The following is a 20,621-nucleotide window of genomic DNA, read 5'->3' on the forward strand; positions in this document are numbered from 1 at the left end:
GGGAGGCGGGATACAGTTTAACGTCTTACACGTTTTACACAGTTTATTGTCTTGCCCGCCTACACGTGTCTTCCAATAAGTGAGTTGTAAACATCCCCCTCCTACACAATGTTGATAATTTCCCAAATGATTTGAATGAGGGCAGTGGGTCTTTTCCTTACCAATGTCTTGTGGTTTAGAATGTAGCAAGTTGTATCTTGCAGTTGGAGGGATGACAAAGAAAATACGTCCTGCTATTTTGTTGGTTCACCCTTTTCTTTTTGAGATTTCTTAAAACACTTCTTTTTACGTCCCTTCTCTGCCACTACCACTTCAACAGTCAAAGAGAAGCATGGAATGCAGTTTCTTCCACAGATTGCAGCCTGGCTTCCACACTTTGATATTGTCTAACTGGAAGAAAACATGCTCACATACGTTGTATACCTGCCACGGTAGGCCTATTGGTTAGGCCAGAGATCTATACTATCTGGTGATGCTTTACACCTCTTTTGTGTCTGGTAGACAATACAATAACAGTGTCGAAGAACACAGAAAGTGTGAGTGACAGAGGACATGATTTTTATTAAAAGGTGATAGGGTTTGCCATGTTACTTTGGATATGCGCATGTGTTGACCTCTTTCACTTTCTTTTCTATCTTTCCCTAAAATTGTCCTGGAGTAGAGTATCGTGGAGTCTAGTACGATTTTCCATAATGCTCTGTGGCAAATAATAGACCAGGGTTTTGGTGTTCTTGTACTCAAAGGGTGGGGTTTGGTCCACCAAAGTAAATATTTATTTGGTAGAGCAAACAGAAGTCCCAACATCTTGTTTGGATAGAGCAGGGGTAAACAACTCCCTTGATCTCACACCATAGACTTTGCTGTCTAGCGCTGATGAGTGCAGGAAATAGGAAACCCTCAGTGGGAAGATTAATCAATGGAGACCATACCTTAACCTAGACAGTTCCAAAGAACAGTGGATCTGTGACCAGTGAATGTGGATGAGCAAGAAGGGCTCAGGCACCTTCAAGAGACTTCGAAAGGTGCCATAAGGTTTAGTGTGGTGGCTGCACAATAATGGTTCTTTGTTGTCTCGCTTATCTAAATCCTTCCCTGCTCAGCATCTTTGCATTGTACAGAGAGCCAAATGAATATGAGCACATTTCCAATTATGGAAATCTCTGTTAAAATTGCTATTCAAAAAAGATTAGCACTCAGGGGACCTGAGGCCACACACACACACGCACGCACGCACGCACGCACACATGCAGGCACACACATATGCAGGCACACACATATGCAGGCACACACTCGCACACACAAATGTGAAGGCACACACACAAGCACACACACACACCCACGCATGCACACACACGCGCGTACACACACACGCAGACACACACACACACACTCAGATTCTATTCACTCCGCACCCACCAACCAATTCTAAAGGCATAGTAATGTGCCTCGATGTGTAATCATGTAAATTACACGCTAATAGAATCTAGAGATTCTTATTTTATAATTTGTTTCCAAGCAAACTGTCTCCACCACCCTCTTTCTGAGCTGCACCAATTGGTTAATTCAGGCTCCACCGGATTGCTCTGTGGTTGTGGCTGTGGCTCTGATCGCTTACATAGGATACTAGCAATGCATTCGCTGTTAGTGGGAACACTTGCACCCGAGACAAACGTGCCTTGTCAGAACCTCCATAGCTCCATATGAAATACAAAACAGTGTTTCAAGAACGTCCCCAAGAATTCCTTGCAATGTTATGCAAATTGATAAATGCCCTATTGTCACAAAACTGTCAGATACCACCTCTCATTCTTGCCAACGGTTTGTCAGCGCAGAAAACTATGCACAGTAATACATTGCTTTGCTGCAGTCCTCTGGCAGCAATTTATTACTCAATATGGAGAAGAGTTCTGAAGGGCAAAATAGGAGGCCTGTCGGTGTCCAATTGAATTTCTGAGTGAATTAATATTTTGGATATGATAAGTGAGGAGACAGGAGCAGGTTTATGGATAACGCTTTTGAATAAAGCAAACGCTCTAATTGCACTTTAATGGCTGCACCACAAATGAGAAAAGAATCCCAGGATTTAGCAGCTCAATGTATAAATGGAGGCGTTGGTAGCATGGCGTGGATCCAGAACACTGACTGCAGGCCCAGGAGACATCTCCTGAGCACCGTGTTTATGCATCAAACTATTTTGGGCTTCAGACATGGTGATAAGTTTGTTGCACGGAACACCAAATGTGACCCTGGTCTCCACAGACTTAGTGCAGCACAGGTGACAGCCACACCTTTCCCATGCCAACCATGCAGTGTGCCTCCCCCACCTTTGGCAGCATCACCTCTGATGAATTGACTTCAAAATGGCGACCACAATGCACGCAGCAACCAAAAAGTAGCTGAACGGAGTTTGGGGTTAGAATTTCCCACCTTAGTAAGAACTTGATTAAAAGTCAGTCAATAGATACCCATACTTTCTTCTTAACAACTTCGACCGTTTCTTGAGTAAGGAACTTCAATGTTAACATTAATATTTGTTGACAGGACTTGTAATGGAACTACCACTAATGAGCATATGAAAACATGGATATGTTCACCCCGTGGATTGAATTGAGGGCAAGCTACCTCGCTCTTGAATACTAACTCATCTTTCAAAATAATAACGACAGTATTCCCTTAAGTTACAACCAAAATACCACCAACTCTTTTACCACAACTTTGCCGATTTTAATTGTCCATGCAAATCAAACATAAGAAGGAATACTAACATTCTAGAAAGACATGTTTAATCAGTGATTAACATATGATGTGATCAAAATGATCTATTAACATTTCTCAAACTTTTGGAGTATTGTATCAACACTCATGATGGATATATGAAACACTATGGTCCTGTTACCTAAGATGCCAACTTACAATCTTTTTGCAACCATATAAGGGAACTGTTTTAAGAGATATTTGCCTTGGTAAAGATCGTTCAGGTTGAAACACATGTAGGCAAATTCATTTTGTTCAGAATAAATCCTACATGTGTTATGAGTCATATATTTTCATGAAAAACTATATATGGGCTATATATAATGAAACAAGAAGTAAATGAACCCGGAATTGTACATTTTCATTGATTCAATTGGCACATGAAGTCACCACTGTTTAACTGATACAGGAACTATCATTTATAAATAATAACCATGGTTCATGTATTCACAACCTCATTGTTCTCTCAGATTATTGCAATGGTAACTTCAGTCTGCCATTAACCTGTGTATTTATGCTGCTGCATTTTGAATTAATCAAAGCAAGATTAGTTATTCCTTTCAATGTCACTTCAAATGATTCAGGACAATTACACGGCACTGCATATTCTGACACAGTAATAACGATGAGAAATACAATCCACCATACCATAACTCATGTATGTCTTATAGTTAAAGATGTATCTGCCACCGGGACAGTAAACTCATAAGTATATGGTGTTGGTACAGGGGTGCATGTCCTAAATGCAATCCCTGTGCTGCACAGACTTGGCTGTCTCCGCAGCTGTCACATGGCCCTTGTCTCTTCTGAACCTGCTCTGTGCCACGGGTAGAGCAGGCACCAGAATAGATTCAGAGGATACTGATGTAAAAGGGCATAGGTACATTATGCTTTTGACATGGAGATTATTAAAGGGGCATCTCATAAGCAGGTTCTCCTTTCAGAGATGGAGTTGCGTGCATCATTTAATTAATACAAATAAAAAAGGCAGGGCTTCTACACCCTTGCCAGATAGAAATTCCTCACATCACCTCTCATCGGCAAGTGAGTCACTTCATGTTTCACACATATTTGCCACAAAGCCTAGCAATGAGGTCATCAAAAGATATCCAAAATTACTTCAGTCCACCAAGCTGATAGACTTTCTTTATTATGTTCTGCCTCTGACTTAACCTTCATTTTCGATGCTGACATAGAAAAAGACATTGGGCCTCATTACGAGTTCGGAGGTAGCCGTGCCTGCATTACAGGCACGGCTACCGCCGAACTCGCATCGGGCACCGCCACCTGTGAATGGGCACTTACCGGCCCATTACGAGTTGAATGGGCCGGTAATTGGCCATTTGCGGGTGGCGCTAATGCCGGGCTCCTCATCCCCACTCTGCCCTATAGGGCAGAGTGGGGATGAGGAGCTTGGATGCACCGGCACCATTTAAAATGGTGCCGGTGCATCCATGTGTTTCCCTCGCGGGTGCCGCACAGCAGGCTGTCAGGGACCAACGAGGGAAACTCGGAATAAGGCGGTACGGTATGGGCGGTGCTGGTGCCATACCGGCACCATCCATATTGTACCGCCAGGGCCGTAATGAGGCCCATTCTCCCTGAATTATAAATTAGTACCCAGTGAGGGGGGCGTGGCGGCCTCCCAGGCAATGAGAAGGCTCAGAACAGGGTATTTACCACACTGGGAAAGACCCCATCCTGAGCATCACCAGAGCGGGAGGCTACCAACTTCCCTCACTGCGTTCTGCAGATATGTGCACTTCCCCACGCCCCAGCCCCCACCCTCAGCACCCTTTTCCATGCAACAAGACATCCCACTACCCCTCCCCACTTACCTTCTGTGTCCATGTCCGTTGGCTGGCTACGAACATTAGTATTCCCAGCACAGCTCCATGACCGCCATGGAAAGGGGGATGGGACTACGTATCCATGGCGGAAATATTTCTTTTTTTTAAGTTGCAAAACACAACTTACAAACTATTAGTATCCCAGAACAAAATGCCGGTTTACTAATAGCAATATGCCCCTCGCTGGGCAGGAATTACCACTTTAGGTAATGCCCGTAGGCTTGCATTAAGGCCCTCACGAATAGGTGGGTGCAGACGTATCACTCTTTCTCTGTCTCTTTTGGTGACCTTGGGTAACACACAGCTGCCCCTACTTCTCTGAGTGCAAAACTGAATGGAAACCCCAAGTGATTTGAAAACACTACAATTGCTGAACAACAATATGTAGATACCAGGTGGGCAGCCAACCCCACAAATGTCTGAAACTCTTATGCATTCATTATTTTGGTAAGGGGTTTCACCCAGGAATATGGCTTAGCCAGAACCTGAGGCTGTGGGGATTCCCTTTAATAAGGACAGCACATTGCCTTTGAATTTCAATGTGTAAATGTGCCCGGTAAAACTCTAGTTAAACCTTTATTTAGCAAACGTAGGCTTCATCATTCTGCACTCCCAGCTTTTGAATCCGCTTTCTTTACCAATAATATCTCCTCTGCTTGCAACTTCTAAAGTGATCTACTATGTTCATAGTGTATGCAGCAAACATATACGCCTCCATTGAAAGCCGTTTAACTTCCCAGGCTCTGTGTCAATCTAGCAATAGGTTGCGCTACCCAAAGCTTGATTATCAGAGTGGGGATTGCAAAGAGGCAACACCTAAGGGTCGCCCACTCCCCTTGTTGGATCATCTTAAGGGAACTGACATCAACAGTCTCATTCCGAGGCTGGCTCAAAGGGATTACGGGCACCGGCAAGGACACCGGTGCCGGTAATCTCTTTGCGCCCTATTTAGAGGTCCCTTTGCAGGTCCCGGGAGCAAATAACGGTACCGCAAATTGCAGTACCATTATTTGCACCTTCCCCATTCCCATTGAGCCCTATGGGGGCTCCAATGGGAATGGGGAATGGTATTTTCAGTGGGGACTTACCGGTCCCGCAAAGGTCCGACTAGACTGGTAAGTCCCCACTGAATGAGGGTGGACTCGGTACCGTTATTGGAGGCAGCCATGGCGCTATTAGTGCCATGGCTGCCTCCAATCTCGGAATGAGGCCCCAAGTCTTGAATACAATGAAAGCTTCTGCTCTCATTGGTCCGGGTCCTGTAAAGTCTTTAAAGGGTACAATGTCCATCTTTGATCCTTGATTGTTTATTTAAAGCATGGCAATATAATGTAACAGCTGAAACCTTCAGTGGCAGGCCACTGCTTCCCGAGCCAGCAGCATAGATGTAGAATTGCACCAGCTGTCTTAGGATTTCAAGTCTCATACCCAGGAACACTGATCAAACGATCTGCCGAACTTTTCAGAATAGTCACCTGGATCTTTGTTGAGCTTGTTCCAAGTCCACCGGGGGTGTCCAATCAGCCCCTGTTTAATCTTACACGACCTGCATACATAACTGGATCCTCGAGGCATTGGTGGCCTGATTCCATTGGACCTGTAAGCCGCGTTCCACAATATCAAACATTCCCACTCCATTTCCTTAACTAGCTAACGTAGTTATGAGAGGATCAGTCTTAACTGGGCCTACTTCCTTGATCATAGAACATACATGCCCAACTAAACTGCCAACTTATTCTACGTCATCCACAACTCTGTCTTGACAGGTTCCTCAGGTACTGTCCTCTCCCTTACTCCATCTCATCTAACATGCACGCCCACCTGCTGGCCAGCACTTTATGTAGCTTTGCAATGTATAAGCAGGATACAGTTTACCCTAGTATTAATGCACTCGAACTTTGCCTTGGTTCAAAAAGACACTGAGGGAATACATGTGTTGCAATAGGTAGTTGGGCCATTTGTTTGCCCGACTGCTAACAACTTAATACATAGCACTTGCATCGATGCAACGTTTTTGTTCTACGTTCCCAGGAGTCATACACCATTGCCCCAGGGGTGCACACACAGGACGTTTTACGGGCAGTGGGCTGCATGCTGTGTCGAGACTGTATTGCTCTTCTATTCCATGGGCATTCGCGAGGCAGCTAGAGAATGACTGCAACTCCCCGAGCTTTGTAGAACCGTTCAAAATAAAGTTTGAACAACTACATGTTTTGCTAATCAAAGGGCCCACCTACCCACAATCCATTTTCGGAGTACTGTTGTCTACTCTTTTTGACATCACAAGGTATGTTTCCAGGAATTCACCTTGGGCGGTGTGCCCATAGCGTCTTGCTGTGCAGCAGTAATTGCTATAGTTACCATCGCCTTCTAATTTCCGTCAGTGCCCTATCAAGGGACTGCTTTCGACAAAAGCAATTTTAGCAAACATGACTTTCGGCTTGGCAAATTAACCGCAGCACTACTTACTTTCAGATACCCTTCCTCGTGCTGCCAACACCTTTGAGAATGCAAAGCAGCGACGCAGCGCACTCTTGACATCATGTTATTCTTGTCAGGCAGTGACTCGTCGAACAAACAGAAGCGCGATTCAACATACTGTGGTGTTGGGCGCCAAGTTCATCTCGGTAATGTGTCAGTGTCCTTAAACCTACACACATGTAGTTGCGATTTATGGTTGAATCTCCTCAATGCTGTGCAATATAACCAGTATTCGAAAAAAGCAGTCATCTGCTTGGTTCATTTCTGCACCTTGCAGATGGCAGTTTCGGGGATGTATACACCTCCCTCCACATGACATATCACACACCACATCAGAGTGTGATGGTAAGGTTAATGGGTCTTGTACCACGCACCGTCGCCACTTGCATGGTCTCTTGGTGCTCTGCCAGATGTGCAATGCCTCATACAGTCATCAATTGCATGTGTTTAACTGGGATGTTCTGTGCTTCCTATATGATGATAACCTGCATGGGACCATGCTGCGTCCACTGTAGGTTTTAAACCTAGCAGACAAAAAAGAAAGGGTTGCATTTATTGTGTGGTGGCTCCTTGCATACCCAGCACTGAAGGGGTTTGCAACCCTTGGCTCCCCAGATGCTTCAGACAACAACTCGCATGAGCCCTAGTCACACTAGTTAAGGGTGAGGTTTCATGGGCGTCATAGTACACAATATTAGGAGACCGCAGGTTGCAGATCCCTTGATTAGCATTACAAGAAATTACATTTTCCCTTGTTCTATGTCACCAACTATATCTATAGCTAACATGTGCCAGCCCATGACTGAGCTAGTTCATTGCTGAGGTGATGGTCCCTCAAGTTCCTTTGGCAGAGTAGCAAATTCCCAAAACAGGATGGCAGTGATGCATGACTGTTTATGGATCTGAGCCTATTGGTCAGCACTTAAGGATCATGCTTTGACAAGTGCTTATAGGAATGACGTTGGCCTATCTTTGTTGTGTGGCACAGAGGGACGCCAGGGTACAGATGACTGTCAGGGTATACTAAGGGAGCCACCACCACGGGTGCTTATGCAAGTATGTGTAGAAGACCGAATGTGCAAGATCCCATCACAAGGAGTTCTGCACCTGCTTGGGCACAGCCATTAAATATGGGGTCGTAGGACACACTCACTGGTGATGCAAACCTTCCTTTGTGCCTTTGGCTCCACAGACAAAGCAGATGTGTTTTGGTGTAGCATGCCGTTATGTTCTTATATTTGTTTTAGTGGTTTATAAAAGTAGTTGCTTACATCTTACCATTGAATTATCTTGTCCCTTTCCCACTCTGCAATGATTTCTGGCTGCCTCTGCACTATCTATTCATAATAGATAGGGTCTAGTGTTGTGGTGGAAAGGGAAACTGTAACTAACATGTCTGATAAGGTTCTTCCACTAGTAATCCCTACTTGACCTATATCAGTTGGTAGACTAATGCCCCCCACACATCTGACCTCTATTGGTAAAATCATTGAAACGTCTGTTGCCTTACAGTAGCACAATGTAATCACCAAACACAAGCTTCAGCAGGACTACCTGTCAGGTGTCCATTCAAGATGCAGCACCGACAACATATAGGTAACCAAGGACAAACTCCACACATGGACAAAGGTGGTGTCTGCCCATTACTCCCACTCTATCCTTCCGCTGGTTCTGACACAGCGAATCACATCACCCTTCGCAACATTCTCACCACACTCAAGGACTTTGACAAAACAATATAAAACCGGTTCACCTGTACTAACTAGATGTTTGTACAGAGTCATAACTTTTCGGGCTACAAATGGCACGTTTGTGAAGAACAAACCAGACATGCTTACTTTTTGTCCTAGTTCACAAGGGGCCATACACTTTATATACAGCATTAAGTAAATGCCTTAGGCATACATTCAGGTGCAAATGATTTGACACGGTATATTCAAGTACATTTCACCAGAGGAGCTGCAGCATGCTGAGATGTCCAATAGAGGGTTTCCCTTATGGAAATTTGCCTGACATGCACTTCTGATAATTTGTGTGCAATATCATAGTTTCAAAAAAAGGTAGCTGGCGCTCATCTCCAGAAAGAACATGGCATGATAACCTGTTCTGAGATGAGAGTTTGCAGCACATGCTTTTTGCTCACTGTACCTTTCACAGATGGGAAATAACTATTTGCATATCAGTCTTTGTCCCACGCACATGGGCAGTCCAGCAGCGAAATGCTATGTCAATTCCTCTCTGAACAAGAGTACGAGCAGCAACCCCATACACGTGCTTCAGCCTTGTTGGGCCTCATCAGTGAGGTGAAGCTGTGCCTCTCTGAGCACAGTGTGCAGGGAGTCCATGTCTGTTTGCCCCCAGGTAACTTAGGGTGACCAACCCCAAGTTCCTTGCAAATATTTCCAAAAAAGGTAGCTGGCGCTCCTCTCCAGAAAGAACATGGCATGATAACCTGTTCTGAGATGAGAGTTTGCAGCACACGCTTTTTGCTCACTGTACCTTTCACAGATGGGAAATATCCATTTGCATATCAGTCTTTGTCCCACGCACATGGGCAGTCCAGCAGCGAAATGCTATGGCAATTCCTCTCTGAACAAGAGTACCAGCAGCAACCCCATACACGTGTTTCAGCCTTGTTGGGCCTCATCAGTGAGGTGAAGCTGTGCCTCTCTGAGCACAGTGAGCAGGGAGTCCACGTCTGGTTGCCCTCAGGTAACTTAGGGTGACCAACCCCAAGTTCATTGCAAATATTTCAAAAAAAGGTAGCTGGCGCTCCTCTACCAGGGCAATCCAGATGTGGACCCCTTGCTTACTATTCTTAGAGAGGTGCAACTTCACCTCACTGATGATGCCCAACAAGGCTGAAACACGTGTATGGGGTTGCTGTGGTACTCTTGTTCAGAGGAGAATTGCCTAGCATTTCGGTGCTGGACTGCCCCTGGGCAGGACAAAGACTGATATGCGGGGAAATTTCTTCTCTGTGAAAAGAACAGTGAGCTAAAGACTTGGTTGAGACTCTCCCAGGGGCCATCCACCCAAGAACAAGTCAATGGGCTGTGTTCGTGCTGGTAGAGAGTTTCCCAGGCCCCCTTGTTTTGCATACATTAACTTTGGGTCTAACCCAAAGTTACCAGGGCGATCCAGACATGGACCCCTTGCTCACTGTTCTTAGAGAGGTGCAGCTTCACCTCACTGATGATGCCCAACAAGGCTGAAACACGTTTATGGAGTTGCTGTGGTACTCTTGTTCAGAGGAGAATTGCCTAGCATTTTGGTGCTGGACTGCCCCTGGGCAGGACAAAGACTGATATGCGGGGAAATTTCTTCTCTGTGAAAAGAACAGTGAGCTAAAGACTTGGTTGAGACTCTCCCAGGGGCCATCCACCCAAGAACAAGTCAATTGGCTGTGTTTGTGCTGGTAGAGAGTTTCCCAGACCCCTCCTTGTTTTGCATAAATTAACTTTGGGTCTAACCCTAAGTTACCAGGGCGAGCCAGACGTGGACCCCTTGCTCACTCTTCTTAGAGAGGCGCAGCTTCACCTCACTGATATTGTCATGATCTCTGCTTCCAAAAGGTCAGGGTTTTCCCAACTCCCTTGGAAGCAGATCCATAACCCAGGTTCCGAGTGCCAACCAGTCCCAATTGGGACCTTTTGGACCCAGTCCTGGCGCCAGTGGCACCAGGCTCATAAATATGCCCAGTCCCAGCGCTGGAAGCGCCGGGCTCATAATGCTTGGGTGGATTTACCTGCAGCAGACCATGCTGCTTACTTGCCTGCCAGTTGAGTCTCTGATCCTCTTCTGTTTGGAACTACTTTTCCTGTTGGGTGGGGCAGGAGCCACTCCCTAGATTCAGAACACTGGACTCTTCTGGAAAGCAGGAACTCTTTTCTTACCTAGGCGTGGCTGTGGAAGGAGACACCTAAGCACTACAGGAGGCTATTTAAACCACACCCGATGGATGAATCTTGCTTTGCGTTATTCTGCATCCTCAGCAGCAGAACGCTCATCGTGTCTTCTGCATCTGATCCTGGGCCTAAGGAAAAAGGCTTACCATTCTGAATCCAGTCTTCAGCAACACCTATAAAGACAAGAAAGAACAGGTTAGCATTACGGTCTTCAGTGACAGCTCTTCACTTACCTGGTCCATCGGCTGTCACCCACGCCTCGCGCTGCATTCCGGCATCTGAAAGACAAAGGCTTACCTACTCTTCGTGCGCTCCGGAAGTCTTCACACTGCATTCCGGCATCTGAAAGACAAAAGCTTACCAACTCTTCGCACGCTCCGGAGGCCTTCGGCGCTGCATCCCGCATCTGAAAGACAAAACAAGGTGCGTTTAAAGACATTGGGGAAATTTACAGGCTGATTCATGGAATAAATGTGCGCCGAAAATTCCGGCGCAGAGGGGCCTATACGTGCGCTGCGCCGAAAAATAGCGAAAAGCGCAGGGAAACCAGCGCACGTCGATTCATGGAAGTCCGTGCGTAAGAAAAGCATAGGACGTGCGCTGAAAAAGTGCGCGGCGCACGCCGGCGCACAGGTCAACCAACGGCGTGCGCCACGGCCACTGCGCTATCACTCTGAGCGCAGCGCACAGCTCTAAAGTAGGCGGAACACAGGGCGGGACACTCGGAATGGGGAATACAATGGGGCACAACACTCGGAATGGGGAAGAATGTGGGCGGCACGGGGAAGTACAGGAGGCAAGTGCGCGGAACGCCCACACGCTCTCCGGCAACACGTATTCATGGATTCGAACAGGGCAAAACAGCGCTCGATCAAACCAGCGCACAGGCCCAAAAACGTACGCCACAAGTAAGCAGGCGGTAGCGTCCCGACGCACTTAACGAAAGTGCGCCAAAACCTGCACCAACAAATACCACCCACATACAGCAATGGGCCATACCGTGACCCCAAAGGACAAATGATGTGCAAAGGTGTACGCCATTTACACGGACACCCACTGTTCAAAAATTTGCGCGTGTGTGTACAACGGGTTGCGCGAGAAGTCACTCGCGCGATTGCCCTGGGTACGTGTATCCCGGGGTGCGGGGAAGTCCCACACGCGATTGCCCTGGCCACGTCGATATCAGGGGTGCGTGTGAAGTTCCACACGCGAAAAGCCAGGGTACGTCATTTACAGGGGTGCGCGGGAAGTTTCACACGCGAAAAGCTAGGCTACGGGAATTCCAGGGGTGCGCGTGAAATCCTACACGCGAAAAACTAGGGTACGTCATTTACAGGGGTGCGCGGGAAGTTTCACACGCGAAAAGCTAGGCTACGGGAATTCCAGGGGTGCGCGTGAAATCCTACACGCGAAAAACTAGGGTACGTCATTTACAGGGGTGTGCGGGAAGTTTCACACGCGAAAAGCTAGGCTACGGGAATTCCAGGGGTGCGCGTGAAATCCTACACGCGAAAAACTAGGGTACGTCATTTACAGGGGTGCGCGGGAAGTTTCACACGCGAAAAGCTAGGCTACGGGAATTCCAGGGGTGCGCGTGAAATCCTACACGCGAAAAACTAGGGTACGTCATTTACAGGGGTGCGCGGGAAGTTTCACACGCGGCTCTGCTGGGTGGGTCCTCACAGGTGTTCCATTCACACCCTCCACGTCCCCTGCATGCAACCCACACCACAGGGGACTACCCTGCACACCTGCTCATGCCTCCCACCACCCCCACCCCCCCCCGCAGTCAGGGGCACCTGCCAGAAGGCCCCCACCCATGTCTACCACCCCCCCCCCCGCAGTCAGGGGCACCTACCAGAAGGCCCCCACCCATGTACCATCCATGTCCACCTTCACCTGGGTCACAACCCCACACAATCATGACCGTAATGGACAGTCTGCCCTGCAAGAATTCCCAAACAACTATCCCATCCACCCACATATCAAACACAATGACATGTGACACACCCAATGTAAATCATATGAATGAACACATGTCTGTCACACACAGATGTTGCAAGTGAATGTCCAAACACCCCACATGTCATGCATGAAAGCAATGAGATGATACAACACATTGAAGGATCAAATGAAAATGTATTACAAATAAACAAGGATGGTAAAAATAAAAAATAACAATAAACATGCAATGCAAACTAAATAATCAAAATGCACAACCAAAAAAATCAGGAACACTAATTAACAAAAAATAAGTAAAATAGGGGTCCAAAGTCAAAGTCCAAAATCAAATCCAAGTACAAATGAAAGAAGAAACACATTGCCTCATGTGAAAAATTCAAACAAATATTAACATCCCTCAAACTATCAACATGATGATCCGGGTCCATGAGCCCTAATAAATGAAACCTAACTATTTACACTAAGTAAGAAAATGTCTATATACAAAAATGTGGTGCATTGTCCTTTGGCAACCAAATAATAACATTAAAACAAAGGAAACCTAACTACAACTAAACTACAGAACTATATACAAAGGCGGCGGGCAAGTCCTGCGGCTCACTGATTGTTGTTCCGGGCCAGGGCATCATCGAACTCCCGCTCGATGTCCCGGAGGCGGCCCCGTTCCACAGCCCCGAGGGTCCGCAGGGACGCCGATGTACCCACCTCCAACTCCCTGCGGATGGCCTCGAGGCACTCGGCCCGCCTCAGGGCCCTCCGCATGGAGTTCTCCGCCCTGACCATAGCGAGCCGCGCCTCTTCCGCCCGCCCGCCGCCGCTCCGCATCTATGGCATGGCCCAACCGCTGCCACACGGTAGACACTTGACGTCCAGGGTCCTCCTGCCCTCCGGCTGATGCCTGCCCCTCTGATGGTGATGGCCCCGAGCCATCAAGGCTCCCACCTTCTTCCTCCTGCTGCTGACGTGCTGGTGCCGGTGCCCTGACACCTGCTGCCTGCACATCCTCCATTGTTTGGGGTGCTGTTGTTGCGGTGGCCACCCCTGCTGGACTCACGACTCCCGACTGGGGCAGGGATGTGTCCTCCACCAGCTTGGCCCCATCGTCAGAGGCAGCTCTACAGGGCACCCAGGTGACAGGTGGGTAGGAAGATGGCACGGAGGACGACTGGCGCATAGGGGGTTCAGGTGAGGAGGGGGTCGGAACAAGGCCCAGTGTATGGAGGAACACAGCCTGGTCTCCCTGAGAATGGGTCCGGACGTGGGCAACCCTGCTGGTGCAAGATGATGCAGACACAGGACCGGGGACAGGATTACACACAGGCACCTCCGCGGCGGCCTGTGCTGCCTCCTGTCCCTGCCCCTGTGCTGCACCACTAGCACCAGTGGAATGCCCACCTCCAGACCCCATCTCAGTCCCTTGCACGGCCTCCTCCTCCACCAAACCCACCACCAACCTGGATGACTCCCTGCCATCTTCCGCCGCGGAACCCTGTGGGGTCTCAGCTGCCCCTTCTGCTGCCGAGGAGTCCAACTTCCTCCTGCGCCTCCTGGACCTCCCCTCGGCAGCTGCGACCTGGGACACAGCACCGGACTCCTCACTCCCCGACGAGATGACAACAGGGGAGGGGAGCCGGGCCTTGCGTCTCCGGCTGGCGGTGGCATCCCTGCTGCTGTGCTCCACAGCACCTTCTCCGCCCTCCACATCAGATGACGCTGCAGGCAGGGAGAGACAGGAGACAGGCATCAGGACACTGTACAATTGACTCACACACATAACAGTTGTACAAGAGTGGCATTGTCATACTCCAGACCTGGCATCACAATCCCCAACACACTTGTCTCCTCAACGCACACACATGAGTCATTCAACAGCCATATTGCTACAGCCCGCTACATACATTCACATACAGCAGCATGAGCAGACAAAGGTGAGCCACACATCACATGATACACACGGACTCAAATACACATGCACACATGCAAAGCACACATCCAAGCATGTGTACCACTCCGCAAACTGTCAGTCATGAGATGAACATCCATGTCACATTTGCAATTCACTCTCCAACATGACAGTGTCACCTGCATCCATGTAGCAACACTGTTGCACCCTTCACAACTACACACACGCACACGCTGCAGACTAATGCACCTGGAATCAACATCCATGTGTCACACCACAAGCATGCCAACTCACATGCACAGTCAAACACATGTGCCCACACACACGCATTTGCACTGCAAGCACACACGCACACACATGCACCATCCTTGTCTCACACATCACAGGCACACATGTGCTTGTCTCACAGCCCTGCACACACACATTTATACATGGCCACACAAAGACATGTGCAACATGCACACTCCTGGCACACCACCACACACACAGCTTACAATCAGTATGCATGTACACTCACCGCTCGACTCCAGACGGGTCTGCCTCCCAAGGACCTGGACATGGAGCGCTGGGGATATGCGTTCCAGGACCCAAAGTTCATCTTGCGACAAGTGGCCCCGCCGCCCCTTGGCATCCACTGCCTTCACGAGGCGCCGGGCCTTGTTCAGGGTCCTGGACCTGTAGTCCTCCCAGCGCTTCTTGACTTGATGGAATTCTCGGACTGCCACCCCCTCTGCGTTGATGGCAGTCACAATGTCCGTCCAGATCCTGGTCCGTCCTTCCTTGTCGAGGCGCATCCGTCCGTAGAGGGCATCATACTGCCCCAGGACTCGCTCCACCAGGACACCAACTTCGGTGGCACTGAAGCTGGTGCCCCTCTGCCTCCCTGGCCGGGGGTTGCCAGTCGTGCCAGATGTTGTGCTCCCTGACATGGCAACCCCAGAGGCAGGAGTGGGTGGCCAACTGGGTCCTGGGGCTGGGCTGTGGAGCGATGGTACGGCTGTCGGGAGTCTTTGGTTCCAGCAGGGGTGGTCACAGCAACTGCACCCCTGGCTGATGTGCAGGCAGCAAACAGCAGGGCACGTGGGCAGCAGGCAGTCAGGCAGCAGCAGATGGCAGGTGGGAGCGTGCTCGGGGCTCTGGGGGGAAGGATTCTGGCCTTAGGGGCAGGAGCGTGGTCTTCCGTGTGTGAACGCGTGGCCAGCTTGATACGGAGTGAATTGGCACGTGAAAATCATGCACGTCTGCGTGGAATCCGAGGAAAGGCCCTCAGCGCGTAAGCACGTCAGCACGCGTACGCGATTTCATTGGTCCAAAGGGCCAGGCGCGTAAGCGCGTCTATAACGCACGGCCGTTTCCCAACCCGCATGATTGGTCCAAAGGGCCAGGCGCGTAAGCGCGTCCATAACGCACGGCCGTTTCCCAACCCGCGTGAAAAAATAAACCTCCCGCGCGAGCGCGTCAGCACACGTACGCGATCTCATTGGTCCAAAGGGCCAGGCGCGTAAGCGCGCCTATGACGCACGGGTGTTTCCCAACCTACGTGAAAAAAATACACGTGCCGCGCGAGCGCGTCAGCACGCGTACCCGATTTCATTGGTCCAAAGGGCCAGGCGCGTAAGCACGCCTATGACGCACGGGTGTTTCCCAACCCACGTGAAAAAAATACACGTGCCGCGCGAGCGCGTCAGCACGCGTACCCGATTTCATTGGTCCAAAGGGCCAGGCGCGTAAGCACGCCTATGACGCACGGGTGTTTCCCAACCCACGTGAAAAAAATACACGTGCCGCGCGAGCGCGTCAGCACGCGTACCCGATTTCATTGGTCCAAAGGCACACAGCGAGTAATCGCATATTCAACAGCGCGCATGAAAAACGCCCGGTTACCATTTACATCTGAATACAATTACTATATTAATAACGTACATTTAACCTGGTAAACCTCGAGCATGTAGTCACACACGCTCGGCCACAACACGTGCAAAATTACAACAGGCAATACGGAAAGACGTACGCCTGCAGGAAGCAGGCGTACGTGACCTGGCACGTCTAAATATTCACGTGAAAACATCCTACAAGCTCAGTGCAAAGATGAATATACCGTTCCTAGCAGCAGTGGCTGTGGGTTACCAAAGGAGGAGGAGGAGGAGAGTCAGGGCCAGAATTTTCTCACCCAGAACCAGCCTATTCGGGATGCCTGATGACCAGGTGTATGGGAGGTACAGGTTTCCAGCACACATCATACTGGACCTGGTCAGTGAGTGGGAGGATGACCTCACATCACCCACCCTGTGCTCCCAAGCACTCAGCCCCCTGCAGAAGGTCCTGAATGTACTGCACTTCTTGGGCACTGGATCTTTTCAGCGGACAAGTGCCATAGTGGGTGGTGTGTCACAGGCCACGCAGTCACGCTGTCTACAGCAGGTCTTGAACATCATCACTGCACGGCCATCAGTCCGCAGGCACATATATCTCCCCAGGACTCCTGCAGAAAGGCGGGCGTGCATCCAGGAATTCTATGGTGTGGCTCAATTCCCCAAAGTGCTTGGTGCAATTGACTGCACCCATGTGGCTCTACGTCCCCCCAGGGCAACAGAGCACATCTATAGAAACCGCAAGCACTGGCATTCCATCAACGTGCAAGTTGTATGCAATGCCAAGGGAATCATCACATCAGTATATGCCAACTATCCCGGGTCCACCCACGACAGCTTCATCTACAGAATGTCTACCCTAAGCCGGGACCTAGAGGCTGGCCGGCATGGAGATACATGGCTGCTTGGTGAGCATGAATGCCACTGCACATGCATGCATGTCAGATACAGGGTCATGTCACAACACCACTAATGATACCCATCACCACCTCCGCAGGGGACAGTGCCTACCCTATCAGCCACCACATGATGACCCCAATCCGGAACCCCACCACGCCACCCGAGGTAAGGTACAACACAGCCCACATTGCAACACGGGGAATAGTGGAGCGCACATTCGGAGTGCTGAAGTCACGCTTCCGCTCCCTTGACCGTTCTGGCGGGCAGCTGTTATATGCTCCCCCACTAGTGTGCAGGATCATAGTGGCAGCATGTGTCCTGCACAACGTTGCAACACGCCGGGGCCTGCCCGTGGACATGGTGGTGCCCCCACATCCACAACCACATGCACGCCCGCTGCGCATGGGAGGGGAAAGGGCACGGGGGGAGGCAGCCCGTACGCAACTGGTGGCCAACTTCTTCACCTAGGAATCACAGTGCTGGCTAGTGCACACTGCTCTGGCACATACCATCTGACGATCAATGATGACACTACCTGACAATGTCACAAAATTTCTTGGCAATAAACTGTCAGAAACACATCAGCCTGAGATTGTTAACATGGAAGTGTCACTATGTGTGCACCCCTACCTACACATACACCAGCAATGCATAACTATGAAAAGACACAACTCCATTCATCAAAAATGCATTGGCACAGGCGAATTGCTACATTACAACATTGCCATGTCACCCAATCCCTTCACAGTCCCGCCACAGAGGACACCATGTCATGGTATGTGAGAGCAAACAAACTGACCCTCACAACATGACAACGGTGTCACAAATTGCAGTGCCCCAAATGGAACATAGCCGCACTTGAACAGCTAACCGTGATGGAGGCACTACTACACACCTGTGTAAGAGTCATTTCAATCAAATTACACACCAACCCACCCTGAAGCCCACCAAAACAAGACACAATGCATGTAATCAATGGTAGTCTCAATACCTGATTGTGCTGGTATGTCCTCACCGTCCAGATGTACAGTGATGGCACCACGCAAAAGTGTCACTGCACATCTACCGACATGTAGTCTGACTCCAGAGAGTATGCCCGTGTGAAGAACTGTGTGAAATACCTGCAAAACATGAGTAACATATGTAAGTTGAGGCACATATCAAACCATCATGCATAGTTAGGTGCAACAACAATGTACACCATGAATGTCTACACAGTATTGACTATGGACTGCCCAACTGCTCATGGGAGTCCAATGTCACCGTGTAATTTGCTGTCACTTGGGCACACCCTTTGCAAGCCCATGGAAACGGAAGCAGGAGGGGTGTGGATGCCAGGTACCCAAGCATCGAAACCAAACTCAGGACAAGCCTGCATGTGCCCAGCCACAATACAGTGTATGCCCAGGTACCCACACAAGGCAACACACTTGAAAAATAAAAATATGATAAGAAAAAATGGCCATGAAAGGGCCGGCGGGGAGGGGGGGGCCACCTATGAGGTCCGAGGACAGGATGCACGCCACAATCCACCTGTGTGGATCATGGGAAGTAAAAACACCCCATAGGCTCGTGGCCCACACGGCTACTCTGTTGTGGGAGATGAGTCGCTATCGCTCTGGCCAGACCCTGCAGCTGACTCAGGAGGTGGGGGAGCTGCCTCAGAAGATGGTGTGACAATGGGAGGCAGCCCACGCAAAGCCCGAGTTTGCTCCTCCATGGCTGCAAGCAGGCGGGTCTGGAAGGTCTGGTTCTGGATTATGATCATGCGGAGGTCCCCATGCAGTAACTTCCGGGATGACCTGACCTCCGCACGAGTTGCCTGCATCTCGGCCGAGAGCGTCCGTGTCAGACGCTCCAGCTGCTCCTCTGTCCTTCTATGGGATGAAGCCTCAAGCTCTGACAGGGTCGACCTGAGGTGATGGAATTCTTCCCTCAGGCCTTCCCTGTGGCGCTGGGACTCCATGGAAAGTGATTCCCGCAGAGTCGCCAGTCCTGCCCGCCTGTCCATGTTGGACGCCAACATGTCCTCCCTGTGTGCCTGGCAGATGGACGCTGTAGCCTGCTCCAGTCGCTCCATCAGCCTTTCTGGGGGGACAATGGAAGTGGCCACCCTATCCATGGCCTGTGCAATCATCTCGGATGATGCTGCCTGTTGGGTGGCCATACCGTAGATGGATTGCTCCCAAGCGGTATTGCCAGGTGGCATACGGCCACCACGTTGGCGGGCACCACACCTGCCTGGGGCAAGGCGGACTGCGCCTTGCTGTGCCGGCAAAGCCTCAGGCTGCAGGACTGCATTCCCTCTCTGATCTGCAGCCCCAGGAACAGGATCAGAGATTGTGTGGTGTGGCCCTGCATCCGTAACCACCGGAGGCTGAGCTGCCGACACTGACATCCCCATTGAGGGCAATAACCCGGCTGCAGGTGGGTCGGACAGAGGAGATTCTCTCCCAAGAACACTCACCTGCGACTGCACATAGGTGTCATCCTCCGAGTCTACACCTGAATACTGCTCGGGGGAGGAACCCCCAGAGACACCCCTCGACAGCACAACCTGCAGCACTTGTGGGTTTTCACCCACAAACACACCACGTCCCTCACTTGTGGAAGGTCGGCCCGGGTTGCCCTCCTGGGACGGCTCCACCACCACATCCCCAGCATCAACAAGTGCGTCGTCCCCTGCAAAGACATGAAAGAGAGAAATGGAAACAGGCATTAGCACCATGGCATACAACAAGGGCTGATGAACAACAGAGCCAGTAGTTCAATGACACATGTCCCACATGACTGGGAAACCTCCTATGCATTCTCCATCACTGGGTCTGGAGGGGAGGCTCAGGGCACACAATGATGACACAGAGAATGGAGAGCAACGCCTGCTCCCCATGCTGCCTAGCACTGGCATCACACATTGGCCGGTGATTGCCATGTCAAATGCACATGCCATCACACACATGGCATGTGACATAGCCACCAAGTGAAGAGGGAG

The sequence above is a fragment of the Ambystoma mexicanum genome, chromosome 3q (genome assembly GCF_040938575.1).
Source record: "Ambystoma mexicanum isolate Mex_15411 chromosome 3q, UKY_AmexF1_1, whole genome shotgun sequence".
Taxonomy (NCBI): Eukaryota; Metazoa; Chordata; class Amphibia; order Caudata; family Ambystomatidae; genus Ambystoma; species Ambystoma mexicanum.